This window comes from Coenobita brevimanus, chromosome 40 (assembly GCF_032717465.1).
Source record: "Coenobita brevimanus isolate Jiangsu-jjx chromosome 40, ASM3271746v2, whole genome shotgun sequence".
NCBI classification, from domain to species: domain Eukaryota; kingdom Metazoa; phylum Arthropoda; class Malacostraca; order Decapoda; family Coenobitidae; genus Coenobita; species Coenobita brevimanus.
Window position 1 is genome coordinate 3,900,972 of NC_136993.1, and position 15,478 is coordinate 3,916,449.

A 15,478-nucleotide genomic window follows, 5' to 3' on the forward strand; every position below is an offset into this window, starting at 1 on the left:
GGCCCCTTTATTGGCCTCATTCATGCAGGGATACTGGGGAAGAATCTTCCCGCCCCACCCCAGGGGACAGTTATTGAAATATCGACCGTTTCAACTGAGCACCACCGGGACAAAGTGACACCCTTCCAGGAGGTGACCACGGAGGGGCTCCGATGTCAAGGAAATACGGACGTATGTCCCCAACTACCCTGCGCCCCTATTCCCCGGAACAGACTCAGCGGGAGTGCTGCAGTCCGCGCGCATTAACCTCCAACTGGACTAGCCCTCGACAGGTTCGGGGTGGGTCTGAAAAGACAGTTCCGAGTAGCACCCCTGTGACGGCCTCTAGCCGCTCCAAAATAGTGACGGTCTCTAGCCGCATACCAAATGTGACGGCCTCCAGCCGCTCGGGTGCTGCTCGACCTCCCCCCTCTCCTGCAGAAACCTGTAGAAGCCTGTGTCTGCCTCCAGCCATGCCTGGTGTGAGATAGGTATGTCCCCTCTCCTGCAGCTGCCTCTGGGAGTACAACACCGATGACGGCCTCCAGCCACACCAGCAGGCAGGTGAGGGCCTCTGTCTGCATCTCGACTGCACGTCACTCCCCCTGCAGGACACAGGTGACGGCCTCCAACCACACCTGTGGTCAGATGACGGTCTCTGCCCGCACCTTGCCCACAGTCCTGCTAGGAAGTTGGGTTTCGGTGATGGCCTCCAGCCGTGCCGACAGGGAAGGGATGGCCTCTAGACGCCCTCCCCCTCTTGCTTACAGGACCTCAGTGGCGGCCTCCAGCCGCACCAGGGAGAGGGATCACCACCAAAGCCTCTCACCCCCTGTGACTTCCCCAGCAAAGGACGACCCTCACTCGGCTCGCTCCTCCTGTAGCTGAGCAGGATGTTCCTCAGCCCATCTCCACCGAGGCAGCCCCCAGGAGGAACCTCCCTACGTGGAGGAAGTGTGGCAAGGTCTGTGCTGTCCCTGGAAGTGTGTGCCATCCAGCTGGCGCCCGTGGGAGATAACCACCTGACAGACTCCTGCTGGAGGCGACGCTGCAGGCTGACCCTGGCGGCGGCCCGACAGAAGGGAGACCGCAGACGCCAGACTCCCCGAGACGCCCCTACAACCCTGAGGCGCGACCTCTCAAGCCCCAGACGGCGACCTCCTCCCCTGAGCCGTCATCCTCCTTCCTCTATTACCTAGGCCTTCCCCAACCCTTCCCCCATACCTTTCTCACCTCTCTTCCTCAACCTCACCTCCCCAGCCTTTCATCTCCTCTTTATCTCACCTAGCCCTGAGACCAAAATCCAGCACCTCCCTCCCCTCTTCCTCATACCTGCCTTTCCCCAAGCCTCTCCTCCTCACCATCCTCTTACCTTGCGTCCAAGTGCCACCAGGCCACCCGATCCCAAGTGCAAGGTGCCAACCCACCCTTGACCGATTTATGACCCTCTGACCACAGCCCAGGCCCACAGGGTCTTACCTACTCTGGCACTCCCTCCTGTATAACTGCCTGCTCCCAGCTGCCTTCCTCCCCACCTTTCCCTCACCCTCACTACCTTGCCACCCTTCCCCTCATACCCTCAATATCTCCCCCCTTACCGTTACTACCTCATTACCCTTCTCCCCGCACCCTTGCCATATCCCCACCTCTCCCACACACTCACCGCCCTACCATGTTTCCCCAACCCTCATTGTTTTCCTTTTTCCCCACACCTGTACCACCTCCATACCCTCCTCCAACCTAGACCATCTCTCCACCCTCCTCATCCACTCATACCATCATTCCAACCTCCCCCCCCAATCCCTCTACCTTCCCACTCTTCCACCCCATCTTCTCTACTTCACGACTCTTCCCCCGACCTCAGTACATATAACCATCCTTACTCTCATTAAGTCCACAACTTTCTCCCACCTACCCTTCTACCTCCCGGCCCTTCTGTCACCTATCTATCTTCCTCTCCACTCTTCTCCCACATGCCCTTACTACCTCCCTACCCTGCTCTCGCCTACTCTTAATACTCCCAGGAGTTACTTTCCACCCAATATTTTTTCCTGCACCTTTCCTTCACTCTCCCCACCTCCCCGCTCTACCTTCACCACTGCTCCTTTCCAGCTGCACTTCCCTTCACCTATCACCCGCCATTCCCTCCTCCCAGTACCTCTTCCTCCTCTCCTTCCTGTCCCCTGCCCCACCACAACTATCACCCCACTCCTTGACTCCCTCGCAACCTCTCCGCTGCCTTCACCTTCATTCTCCTCCATCCCTACTACCTCCCCGTTCACTCTTCCCCCAACCTAGCCACCACCTCCCTCTCTCCCACCTTAAGCCTGTCTTCCACCCCACGCCTACTTCACTCCCACTATAGCCCCTAACCCTCGGTCTTTCCAACCCTTTCTCACGCCCTCCGCTTCCTCACCCTTTTCTCAGAACCTCACTGCCTTCCTCCTCCCCCTCCACTCATTTCCCACCCTCTCCACTCAACCACTCTTGCCTCACTCCCATCACCACTCCATCACCCTCCCCACGCCCCCAACTCTCCCTCATTTTCCACTCGTCCCTCTGCTCCCCACCCTCCCTCATACCCATTATACTGTTACCTCCTCCTCCTCACTTTCCCTCATATTCATTGTACTGTTACCCCCTCCTCCCCTCTTCCTCTCTTACCCTCCTCACACACCCACGTCCACAAGAACTTCCCAATCTCCACTCTAGTCCCACACTCAAAAATCCACCCCCAAACCTCCCCCGTAATCCGACCACTTCCTTAGCCCTACCCACCCCACACATACAACAAAGCCATCATTCCCCAACCCCCTGGCCATACCACAGAATCCCTCCCACCACTGCCTCCATCTCAACTCTACAAGGCATAGCCCCCAGCACACACAGCCCCCACCCTGTTAGTCCTAGTATCCATCCCAGCATTCTCCAAGGCTCACTCCTTCCCCTACAGCCCAACTCATCCCCTGCCATGGTCAAGGAAGGAAGCTAACGTCCCTGTCCGACCTGTTCATCAAAACATTGAACAAGCACACCACCCACACAGGATAAACAAATATGGTTCCCTGCTCCAACAGCTTTCAAATGCACCGAACATGATAGGCTAACCGTGGGCGCAGGTGGCCTTAGGTGTATAAAGATCTGTGTATAGTTAAGTAATATTCTTTAATTAAAGATATATATTTTAGGGGGCTTAGGTAATACTTTAAATTAGCTGGTAAAGAACTTAGGAAAAACAATAGCCATACCTGGAAATTATACAATTGTCTTAATGGTCTTACTGAAAATTATTGTACCAATACTGACTCTACAGTTTGAAATACTTTTTCATTAAACGTTTTCTTAAGATTTTTCAAGTGCCCTCTTCAGTGTTGAGGCAAATGGAAACTAATGACTATTCCCTTCCGACAAAATCCGTCTCCACACTGGAGTATTGTACACTGTAGTCATTTTATATTCACCCAAGGTATATTTATATGGGGGATAGCGCGAACGCAGTCCCCCGCTACCAAAAATTGCGCACTCGAGTTAACCACATTTGGGTTAATCGCAGGGGTCAGCACCACCGGAGTGCAATGGTGGGCCTCGCCCCGGGAGAACCGCCTTCGTGATCACGGTATCTCCTGTGCCAGGTAAGTATGCTGTCCTGCCCGCCACCACCACCCACCCTCGCCATCACTACACACCTCAACCTGACTCGCGCTGATTTGTGGTAGCAGAGAAAACTAGTATTTTTGATGTTCCTCATATGTTTATTGTTGAATGTACTGTTTCATATGGTCTGCTTTCTGAAGCTGTAGTCCCCGAATATATATCACTATCCGCCATACAACTGTGCTCTATGCTCTTTGCAGTGCATTTACACTAACGAATAATTGTTTTATTTGTCCCAGAGTAGCAATTGTTAATCTAAACCGTAGAAATTTTTGGACATACTATGGTATGAGTTAGTATGAATCTTGATAGTATCGTTCAGTTTCATCAATCGATTGATTGTTGTTAAATTTAGACTCAAATCTGTAAAGTTCAAAAAAGAAAATGGGACTACCTTGTAACTGTAAAATAATGTTCTGTTAGCATCCTTTAAGTTAGTGAAATCGATGAATTATTAATGCAGCTATGCTTCAAACATGCACTGCCATTAACAAGAATATCTTTTCTTTCTTCATATGAGTTAAAAACTATCTCAGTTTCCAGCAACACCATAGTTGAGTTTCAGTGTGTCCCTGTCCATCATTATTTTTGGAACATACATTTACCATAATACACAATGCTTATGAATGCACTAGGGTACTGTACGTAATGTCCAACTATTGGTGAATATTTGGGTCACCTATTAATGAACATTTGTAACTGTTCATCAAAAATATGAAGGCTTAAGTATACAACATAATAGTGAAACAAAGAAGTTTACAAACGCCACTGTTATTGCTTGGCTCGTGTGGCCTTGTTGCCGGCAGTGTCTTCTGTCGGGCATGTTGCAGCCTGAAGGGTGACTCTTCAAAATTTGTCGTGGTTTGGCATCGCTTCTCGGCCTTTTGGCTAAGATCAAAGTGTAGTATCTGTTCTTATCAGCTTAATCGTATCACTAATTGTGGTCTGATATATAAACTAAAATAAATCCGAACGTATGAGCCTAGAACAATATGTAAGGCTCCCCTAAAGGGAAATAAGGCGTGGCGGCGCGCGGGTGAAGGAAAGAAAGGCAGAAAACCGCGTAAACCTAATTCACTCGAGGGCATACTAGTGAAGAAATCAGTGATCAGTGAAACCGAACATCACACAAACTTTCAAGTGAATGACCAAGAAACAGTTAAGCTCCCAAACTGCCTCCACAGCAACTTGACCTTCCTAGCGGGCGCCTCCGTAGCCTCTCTTAGGCTGCGGCCACACCGAGCGCGACGAGCGGGGAGGTAGCGTCAAGCGATGAGCGGCGAGGTAAGCGTCAACGCGATGCATGTCCAGATACAAAGCGGTTAGCGGCAACCTCGCGGGCAACAGATATTCAGAAGCTGTTCCTCGGTGCAGACATGCCATTGTCCAAGATGTCAAGAAACTTGTTCCTTACTGAAAATGCACATCTGAAACTAGATCATCTGCCTGTGAAGAGACCTTGGGTTCACGAATATAATGAGGAGAGAGATGCACGTAGTGAATTTTATCATGTGTACCAACAATCTCGGTTGTTTGATGATAAATTTCATGAGTACTTACGTATGAGCCAAGAGACTTTTGATTTTTTGGTCACCAAAGTTGAAGTGAGGCTGGCCAAAACCACAATGAACTACAGACAGCCCATCGCTCCTGAGCATTTTAGTTTATTAGTTACAAAAGTAATAGGGTATTTGTACACATAAAGGTAGGTGTGGGCGCTCACCATTCACTCACTCGATGTAGTGCTGCTTTCGGGTGCCTGCCCTTTCCTTTCTTCCTTCTTTCCTTCCTCCTCTTCTGTCTATCTCTCCTTCATTCTTTCCCCTTCCTTCTGTGTATGGGTGACTCTACACTGAGTAACAATTTCCTAATGGTCTCTTGTACACCAGGAAACCATTTACTACGCTGGGTGATAACCATATAACCAAATTATGGCACCTTGGTGGTTTAGTGGGTACTTAGGGAGCTCCAATCAGATTGAGCCGGTGCAGGTTTATATCCAAGGGATGGCTGGGGTTTATTGTTTACGAAATGCTACTCAGATGAGTGATGCTGGTCACTCTCATCTTAAATGTCATTACCAACTTGCCTAGCCCCGGGCTCCTACGTTCCTCATGGGGCAACTCTGGATTTGATAATGAATGAATGAATAAAGTTTCAATGTCTACCTGATATTAATGTCTTTATTTGACGATACCTTAAAGATTATTTATCATGTGATTATTCTTGATTTTTCATGTATACTTTTTCACGATACCAGTTTCTACTGATTGCCTATATTGAAATATCCACTGGACATTTCACAATCTGCTGAATTATATTTCATAGATTTCTGTACTGATAAATAACAAAATTTTCGATGTTCATTACATCCTAACACCGCGTTCGGTGTGGCCGCAACCTTAGGTACATTTAGAGAACTAAACCACCGAAGTTGTGATACGACACATACTTTCAGTGTATACACTTATGTTTATTAGTTTTAAGACTACGTTGTAACAAAGGGAACTGAGCACTAAATACTAGTATGAATTCCAGACATTACTGGTTTTTGATAGGTTTTATAACAACAATGGAACAATCATTACTTAAGCAATCTTGTGACAAAATAATAGCTCGATTATAACTTACCATCTGTATGCAGCTGTTCACAGATATCCTCCCAGTGTTTCTTCAACACTCCAGTATTTTTGTGGAGTGGATCAGTTGGATCCCACACAGCTTTCCTGTGGTACACGGCTCCAATAAGTTGTTCAGTGGACATAATTACCCCTAACCGCCCCAACATGCACGAATGAATGATGATGCAAATGCGTGGGGAGTGGGGATGTCGCTAGGCGGTGCGCGACATTTTGGAACATGCTGCATCGCGTAGCGACGAGCGGGGAGGGTGAGCTGGGCGACAAACCTCCCCGCTCATTCAGTGTGGCCACCCACATAGAATTTAGTGTGTTTTATCGTGTCGCCTCATCCCTCCCAGCTCGTCGCGTTCGGTGTGGCCGCAGCCTTAGGTACATTTAGAGAACTAAACCACCGAAGTTGTGATACGACAGTATTTACCATGTCCTGCAACCACATCACCAGCTTGTCCTACAAAGAAACGAAATCTTCTGCCCCTATCAACACCGACAGCGACAGTAAACACGCCAACATACGGGGTCAGTGAAGTGAGTGAAACAGTGAGTGCTGAACCTGTTGAACAAAAGCTCATCAGTCCAACCCTTTCTCACGCCCTCCGCATCCTCATCCTTTTCTCAGCACTTCGCTGCCTTCCTCCTCCCCCTCCATTCATTTCCCACCCTCTCCACTCAACCACTCTTGCCTCACTCCCACCACCACTCCATCACCCTTCCCACACCCCCATCTCTCGCTCATTTTCCATTTGTCCATCTGCTCCCCACCCTCCCTCATACGCATTATATTGTTACCGCCTCCTCCCCACTTTTTCTCATATTCATTGTACTGTTACCCCCTCCTCCCCTCTCTCTCCCTTACGCTCCTCACACATCTATGTCCCCAGGAACTTCCCCGTTTGCACTCTAGTCCCACACTCAAAAATCCACCCCTAAACCTCCCCCGTAATCCGACCACTTCATTAGCCCTACCCACTCCACACATACCCCAAAGCCATCATTCCCCAACCCTCTGGCCATACCACAAAATCCCTCCCACCACTGCCTGCATGCCAACTCTACAAGGCAGAGCCCCCAGCGCACAGCCCCCACCCTGTTAGTCCTAGTACCCATCCCAGCATTCTCCAAGGCTCACTCCTCTACAGCCCAACTCATCCCCTGCCATGGCCAAGGAAGGAAGCTAACGTCCCTGTCCGACCTGTTCATCAAAACATTGAACAAGCACACCAACCAGACAGGATAAAGAAACATGGTTCCCTGCTCCAACAGCTTTCAAATGCACCCAACATGATAACCGTGGGTGCAGGTGGCCTTAGGTGTATAAAGATCTGTGTATAGTAATGTCATATCCTTTAATTAAAGATATATTTTAGGGGGCTTAAGTAATACTTTAAACATGCTGGTAAAGTACTTAGGAAAAACAATAGCCATACCTGGAAATTATACAATTGTCTTAATGTTCTTACTGAAAATTATTGTACCAATAATGACCCTACAGTCTGAAATACTTTCCGTTTGTTAAACATTTTCTTTAGATTTTCCAAATGCCCTCTTCAGTGTTGAGGCAAATGGAAACTACTGACTACTCCCTTCCGACAAAATCCGTCTCCATTCTGGATTATTGTACACTAATCTTCTTATATTCACCCAATATATTTAAATGGGGGATAGCGCGAACGCAGTCCCCCGCTACCAAAAATTGCGCACTCGAGTTAACCACATTTGGGTTAATCGCAGGGGTCAGCACCACCGGAGTGCAATGGTGGGCCTCGCCCCGGGAGAACCGCCTTCGTGATCACGGTATCTCCTGTGCCAGGTAAGTATGCTGTCCTGCCCGCCACCACCACCCACCCTCGCCATCACTACACACCTCAACCTGACTCGCGCTGCTTTGTGGTAGCAGAGCTAAATAGTATTTTTGATGTTCCTCATATGTTTATTGTCGAATGTACTGTTTCATATGGTCTGCTTCCTGAAGCTGTAATCCCCGAATATATATTAGTATCCGCCATACAACTGTGCTGTATGCTCTTTGCAGTGCACATACACTAACGAATAATTGTTTTATTTGTCCCAGATTAGCAATTGTTAATCTGAATCGTAGATATTTTGGACATACTAAGAGATGAATAAGTATGAGTCTTGATAGTATCGTTCAGTTTCATCAATCGATTGATTGTTGTTAAATTCAGTCTCAAATCCGTAAAGTTCAAAATAGAAAATGGGAGTACTTAGTAACTGCAAAATAGTGTTCTGTTAGCATGCTTAACTTTGTGAAATCGATGGATTATTAAAGCAGCTAATGCTTCAAACATGCTCTGCCATTAACAAGAGTATATTTTCTTTCTTCATATAATGAGTTATAAACTAACTCAGTTTCCAGCAACACCAAAGTTGTTTGAGTTTCAGTGTGTCCCTGTCCATCACTGTATTTGGAATATTCACTTACCATAATACGCAATGTTTATGAATGCCCTACGGTACTGTACATAATCTCCAACTACTGGTGAATATTTTGGTCACATTTTAATGAACACTTGTAACAATTCATCAAAAATATGCAGGCTTAAGTAGACGACATAATAGTGAAGCAAAGGTTACAGACGCCACGTTTATTGCTTAGTTCGTGTGGCATCTTGCGGCCTGAAGAGTTACTCTTCAAAATTTGTCGTGGTTTGGCATCGCGCTCGGCCTTTTGGCTAAGATCAAAGTGTAGTATCTGTTCTAATCAGCTTAATCGTATGACTAATTGCAGTCTGATATATAAATTAAATTAATGCGAACGTATGAGCCTAGAACAATATGTAAGGCTCCCCTAAGAGAAAGAATTAGGCGCGCCGGTGCGCGGGTGATGGAAAGGAAGGCAGAAAACGGCGTAAACTTAAGTCACTCGAGGGCATACTAGTGAAGAAATCAGTGATCAGTGAAACCGAACATCACACAGACTTTCAACAAGCGAGTGACCATGAAACTTTTAAGCTCCCAGACTGCCTCCACAGCAACTTGACCTTCCCAGAGCTCGCCCCCGTAGCCTCTCGTAGGTGCATTTAGCAACCGCATTGTGAGAACTAAACCGCCGTAGCTGTGATACGACAGTGTTTTCCATATCCTGCAACCGCATCATCAGCGTGTCCTTCAAAGAAACGATATCAGCTGTGCCTATCAACACTGACAGTGACCGTAAACACACGCTAACATACAGGGGCAGTGAAGTAAGTGAAACAGTGAGTGTTGAACCTGTTCAATATAAGCTCATCAGTTCACGTGTGACCAGAAAACTCATTCTAATCCACAAAGTGCCTCCACGAAATAAAACATTCCCAGCACGTGTGACTCCGTCTCTTAACTGACGAGCAGTTCACAGTGCAATAGTAGTAACGAAAACATTCCACTTGTGTTACTAAATTTGGTAAAATCACACAAAACAAAAAATGATAAGGTAATTGTACAGACGTCTCACGGCGAGAAGTGTTGGCATTGAAAACTCTAGATGTGAAAGAGTGGATTAATGGTGCAGTGTAAATCAGTGATCCATTATAACACACAACCAGCAGGAATACCAGCAGTGTCAACAAGGAACAAGTAAAACTTGTGGGATCTATCACATCCACGAATGCCACTCCTTTACACCACACTCCCATGCACCCCCTCCACATCCCCCACACCCCAACTACCACGACCGCCTCACAACTAGATCTGCAAGAATTGACCAAGAGTGTAGTGAAATACTGTGACCCATTTTAGCACACACCATGCAAGATTATAACTAGTGGGTACAGTTAACAAGTGAAGTTTATAACAGTGCCACCTACCACCCCCACGAGTGCCATTCATCCCCACAATACTCCCATACACCCCCACCACATACCCCCACCCCCCACCATATACCCCATACCCTAACAACCACAACCGCCTCACAGCCTCTGCCTTCTCACTCAACACCAGCGTCATTCAACCCTGACCACGCTAAGCACCGACCCAGGTAATAAATCCCTCACGTACAAACTCACATTCCCTCCACTACCATTCCCCAACCCTCACATCCCGACCACCACCCTCCTTCCCTACCCATAACTACCCACCGAACACTCTCCTCTCCTTTCCTTTCCTCACTTTCCGTCTACCAACACCCTTCCCAAAACTCCCTTCCCCATCAGCACCCCAATCCCCTCCTTCACCTCCCCACCACCACCTTTCTTCTCACACCACACTTCCCCTCACCACCCACCCTCCCACAACTCATTCCCTCACCAGAACCCTTCTTCCCACACTTCCTCACTTCCCCATCACCACACTCCTCCTCAACCCCTTTTTCCTCATCCCATTTTCCAATCTTCGCGTCCCCATCATCATCATCCCCTGTACCTCCTCCTTTCCCTAAGATGAATCAGCTCCCCATCTCCCCAGAGTCACTACAACCACTCTCCCCCAACCCTCATCCTCCTTCCTCTCCCACCTAGGTATTCCCTTACCCATCCCCAACGCCTTTCTTACTTCCCTTCCCCAACTTCTCCTGACCAGCCTTTTCCCCCTCCCCTCCTCTCCCCATCTGGCCCCTAGACCAACTTCAGGCACCCCCCTCATTCCCATATCCGCCCTTCCCCAAGCCTCTCCTCCCCACCATCCTGTTACCAGGCGTCCAAGTGCCACCAGGCCACTCTACCCTAACAGCAAAGTTTCAACCCACCCTTGACCGATTTATGACGCTCTGACCTCAGCCCAGACCCACACGCCCTTCCCTACCCTGGCACTCCCTCCTCTATAACTGCTCCCAGCCGCCTTCCTCCCCACCTTTCCCCAACCCTCACTACCTCCCCATCCTTCCCCCCACACCCTCAGGATCTATCCCCGAAACCTTTTCCCCCTTACCGTTACTACCTCACCACCCTCCTTCCGTCACCCTCGCTACCCTCACCTCTCCCCCACCCTCACTGCCCCTCCTCGCGTCCCCAACCCTCACTGACTCTCTTCCCTTCACCCCAATTACGTCCCCACCCCCCTCCAACCCTGATCACCCCTCCACCAACCTCTCCCACTCACACCATCGTATCCCTCCCCACCCATCCACTACCTTCCCACTCTTCCCCCCCTCCCCCACGCTCTCTACCTCCCCACCTTCCCCTTGTCTCTACTTAAACACCCCTACCCTTACTCTTCTTCCACCTACCCTCCTTCCCCCAACCTTCTCTCACCAGCCCTCATACTTCTCCACCTTTTCCCTACGTACCTTTACTAGATTCTCTAACACGCTCTCTCCTTCCCCTAAATACCCCGAGCATCTGCCATCCACTCAACCCCCTCCCCTTCACCTTTCCTTCTTCTTCCCCACCACCCCACCTTATCCTCACCACTACTCCTTTCCAGCCTCACTCCTCTACATCCGTCACCCGCCACTCCCTCCTCCCAACAACTCGCCCTCCCCTCCCGCCAGTCCCCCGACCAACCCCTACTGCCTATCCACTGCTTGCCTCTCCCACTACCTCCCAGCTACATTCTTCTCCAACTCTTCCCCATACTTACAACCTCAGCCTTCCTCCTCTTCAATCTTGCCCCACCTTAACCATCATAAAACAATGGATCTCCCACATACTGCAGTACTACACACCCACAAAGGCACATCACCCACACCAAACACCCAAAGGAGGCCATGTACATTCATTTTGCACCCTTACCGAACACAGAGGCCCTGTCCTAAGAAGAAAGCCAGAACCCCCCCCCCCCAAAGCCGCACATCTGGGTTTATACCCAGAGAACTGACGGGCCACCCCTGCCTGCAACTTGAGGCCCCACCCCCACAACGGAACCCTGGATTATCTGCCAGCGCACAACGAGGCAGCTCCGGTTGGCAGATTGACGAGGCCTCCCCCTCACTTTGGGACACTGGGCTGTCTGCTGGAGTTCGAATGGACAGCTCCGGCTGAGCCTTCCTCCCACAAGGAAACCCTGGGGCATCTGCTTGTGGATGATGGAAAAGCACCCACCTGCAGGCTGGTGAGGCCTCTCCCCCACAAGGAAACCCTGGGGTATCTGCTAGTGGACGATGGGACAGCACCCACCAGCAGGCTGGTGAGGCCTCCCCCCCACAAGGAAACCCTGGGGCATCTGCTGGTGGACGACACGACAGCACCCACCGGCAGGCTGGTGAGGCCTCCCCCCCACAAGGGAACCCTGGGGTATCTGCTGGTGGACAACAAGACAGCACCCAACAGCAGGCTGGTGAGGCCTCCCCCCCCACAAGGGAACCCTGGGGCATCTGCTGGTGGACATTGGGTCAGCACCCACCTGCAGGCTGGTGAGGCCTTCCCCCCATTGTGGGATCCAGGGGCATCTGTCAGCAGACGACAGGACATCTCCCACTGGCAAACTGGTGAGGTCTCCACCCAACAACTGGACCCTGGGGCATCTGCTGATGGATTGCACAGCCAATCCCACTGGCAGGCTGATAGGACCTCCCCTCCTCAGCAGAAGAACAGAACATCTGCCATCGAGCACTTGGATAATTCTTCTCATCTGACTAGTGACAGCGACTCCTCCCTCCCACAATTGGTGATCGATGCAGTCACCAGTGGGAGCTCAGACAATTCCCATCAACTGCCTGGTGAGAGTCCTCCCCTCCAAGGGAGCCCTATGGCATCTGTCAGCAGATACCAGGACTATACAGGGAGGCAACATGGAGAGGTCTCCCCTCCCGAAGAGACTCCTGAACACCAGAACCATCCCCACCGCCAGAATGGCGAGGTCACTCCACTGATAACATCCCAAGAGGAATCGAACAATTTTGCTAGAAACCCCAAATGTCAGGCAGGAAGCCAACGACCTTGCCCAAGCAGTTCACCAAAACACTGAACAGACCTGCCAGCCAGAGAGGGCATACAATGTCCTAAGAATATAGTTCCCTGCTCCAACAACATTCAAATGCACTGAGCATGACAATCAAGGGTGCAGGTGGTCAACAACAAGTCGGAAGTGGTCAAATGCCAGACAGTCCCTGATAAAGCATTTAAAAGAGCACCATGACATTCATATTCACAATTACACGAATTGCTGTGCTCGATGTGGGGAAACTCTGGGACAGAGGCCAACAACCCACAACTCTAACTGCGAAGCCAGCCAGCGCATCGTTGTGCAACAAGTGAGACACAGACACCAATCCCCCACTTGCCCAGAGTCTTTTCCATCTAAGAAAGGCCTACACAACCACCAGGAGAAGCACAAGCGCCAAGAATGGCAGGGCAACAGAGACAGGCCACCCCCACTACCACCTGAAAGAGTATGTTGTCAAAGGAATGGCCAAAGTTCTCCCGTTCCTCCAGCCTTGGCTCCGGAAAATGAACAAGCACGCCAAGAATCAAAAGAACACACCCACCCAGAGAATGAAAGCGGTCCAGAGCAAGATGGCTACCTCCACCCAGCCCACATGAATCTAGCAAACTCAGACAGATCTGACCAAGTCCTTGTTAGGAGTGAAACTCCTGAGTTTCTGAGACACCTTGCCAGGGACTGGGAGAATTTTGATGAAACCAGAAACTTACAACATAACATATACCAAAGTGATCAACGACATTCACGAGAACCCTCAAGTAGGGGAGGCCCTAGATCTGCAATCACAGTCAGCAACACCAGACACACAGTTGCAGGCCAGTGACACACCACCATCACTGTCTATAGCCATCTCTTAAGTTTCAGCCCACACAACAGGAGGAGCAGTGGAAGAGGAGAACAACGGAGCAGAAGAGAACCAGGATGAGGAGAATGATCCTGCAGAGGTGGAATGGTTACTGAGAAATTTTTACCCAATGGTAAAAGAACTCATCCACACCCCAGACTGGGAAGCATTTGAGGGTCTCTTGGACACTATAACCCAGTAGGTTCAATCAGCATTTAACATTGACACAAACCACCAGCAACGAAAGAACCCCACAGAAGTCAGTGACGGCAGGACCATTCAATGAATATACAGAAACAACAGACTTAGGGCAGTCCGTCTGATATTGTCGGGCCCAGGGGAATAGTGTCAGATTCCAAAGGATGACATTGAACAACACTTCACTGAAAGAATTAAGGTTGCAGACCAGCAGGTAGACCTTCCTCCTCCTCCAGATAACCGACCACAGGTTGATGTCAGTTAATTTTCTGAAGCAGAGGTCGACCGAAGATTAGCAGCAGCCGATAACACATCACCTGGGAAAGATGGCATTTCCTACCGCCAGTGGAAAAGGGCTGACCCTGGATGCAGAGTTCTCACAGGTATCTTTAACATTTGCCTGGCAGCCAAAATGATACCAAAGGCTTGGAAGACATCATACTCCATCTTGATACCCAAGTCTGGTGACAAAAACAACATAGCAAACTGGAGAAACATCACTGTGTAACACCCTGTACAAGTTATACACTGGATGCCTTGCAGCCCATCTCAGAAACTGGTGCACTCACAATGAGATTCTAAATCCAGGCTAGAAGTGTTCTCTCCCAGCTGATGGAGTGCTGGAGCACAACTACCTGCTCCAGTATTACCTTGACAGGGCCAGACGTGAAAAGGAAGATCTGTGCATTGCCTTCCTTGATATCTCAGATGCCTTTGGATCAGTTTCCCACTCCTTAATGAAGGCATCTCTCAACCGACTAGGAGCTGGACCACATCTCGTTGCAATCATCCAGGACGTGTTGACAGATTGCACCACACAATTCGAACTGCTGAAGGGGACACCGAAGAAATCCCAGTGCAACGAAGGTTAAGGCAAGGGTGTCCAATTAGTGGTGGTCTCTTCAACAATGCCATTGAACCCATCCTACACACTATCACGTCAGTGGGACTACATATGGATATCGCACATCCCCACCCATGCCTGGCCTACGTTGATGACATCACTATCATTGCACGGAAAAAGGACACCCTCCAAGACCTCCTTTCAGCAACCTCCAACACCTGTGCCTCCTCCCAACCAAGTGCTCCACCCTGCACATAACAGGACATGCACCAAGGGGAACAAGGGACACCACCAATTTGATAAATGGTCAGCCAATTACTGCCAAAAGAGATGGTGAACCCACAACTTTCTTGGGAAGACCTGTTGGATTCCGTCTACTTCCTGACCTGTCATCAGTAGGACCAACTAGTAGACCTTGGAACCACTATCCTGACCAGCAAACTGGCCCCATGGCAAAGCATAGACACCCTAAAACCCTTTGTTCTACCCTCTGCCGTCTTTGCC

The 15,478-nt window shown here is 49.6% G+C and overlaps 2 non-coding genes and 2 pseudogenes across 2 annotated transcripts; 2 read left to right on the plus strand and 2 right to left on the minus strand.

Moving 5' to 3' along the window:
- Positions 1-3,456: 3,456 nt before the first annotated feature.
- LOC145397333 (U1 spliceosomal RNA) lies at positions 3,457-3,619 on the minus strand. Its single transcript, XR_013896913.1, has one exon. It is a non-coding gene; the product is annotated as a U1 spliceosomal RNA (small nuclear RNA).
- An 882-nt stretch (positions 3,620-4,501) lies between these two features.
- On the plus strand, positions 4,502-4,611 carry LOC145397376 (U2 spliceosomal RNA; annotated as a pseudogene).
- A 3,316-nt stretch (positions 4,612-7,927) lies between these two features.
- On the minus strand, positions 7,928-8,090 carry LOC145397334 (U1 spliceosomal RNA). The gene has a single exon (XR_013896914.1). It is a non-coding gene; the product is annotated as a U1 spliceosomal RNA (small nuclear RNA).
- Positions 8,091-8,946: 856 nt separating this feature from the next.
- Positions 8,947-9,054, plus strand: LOC145397377 (U2 spliceosomal RNA; annotated as a pseudogene).
- Positions 9,055-15,478: the final 6,424 nt, after the last annotated feature.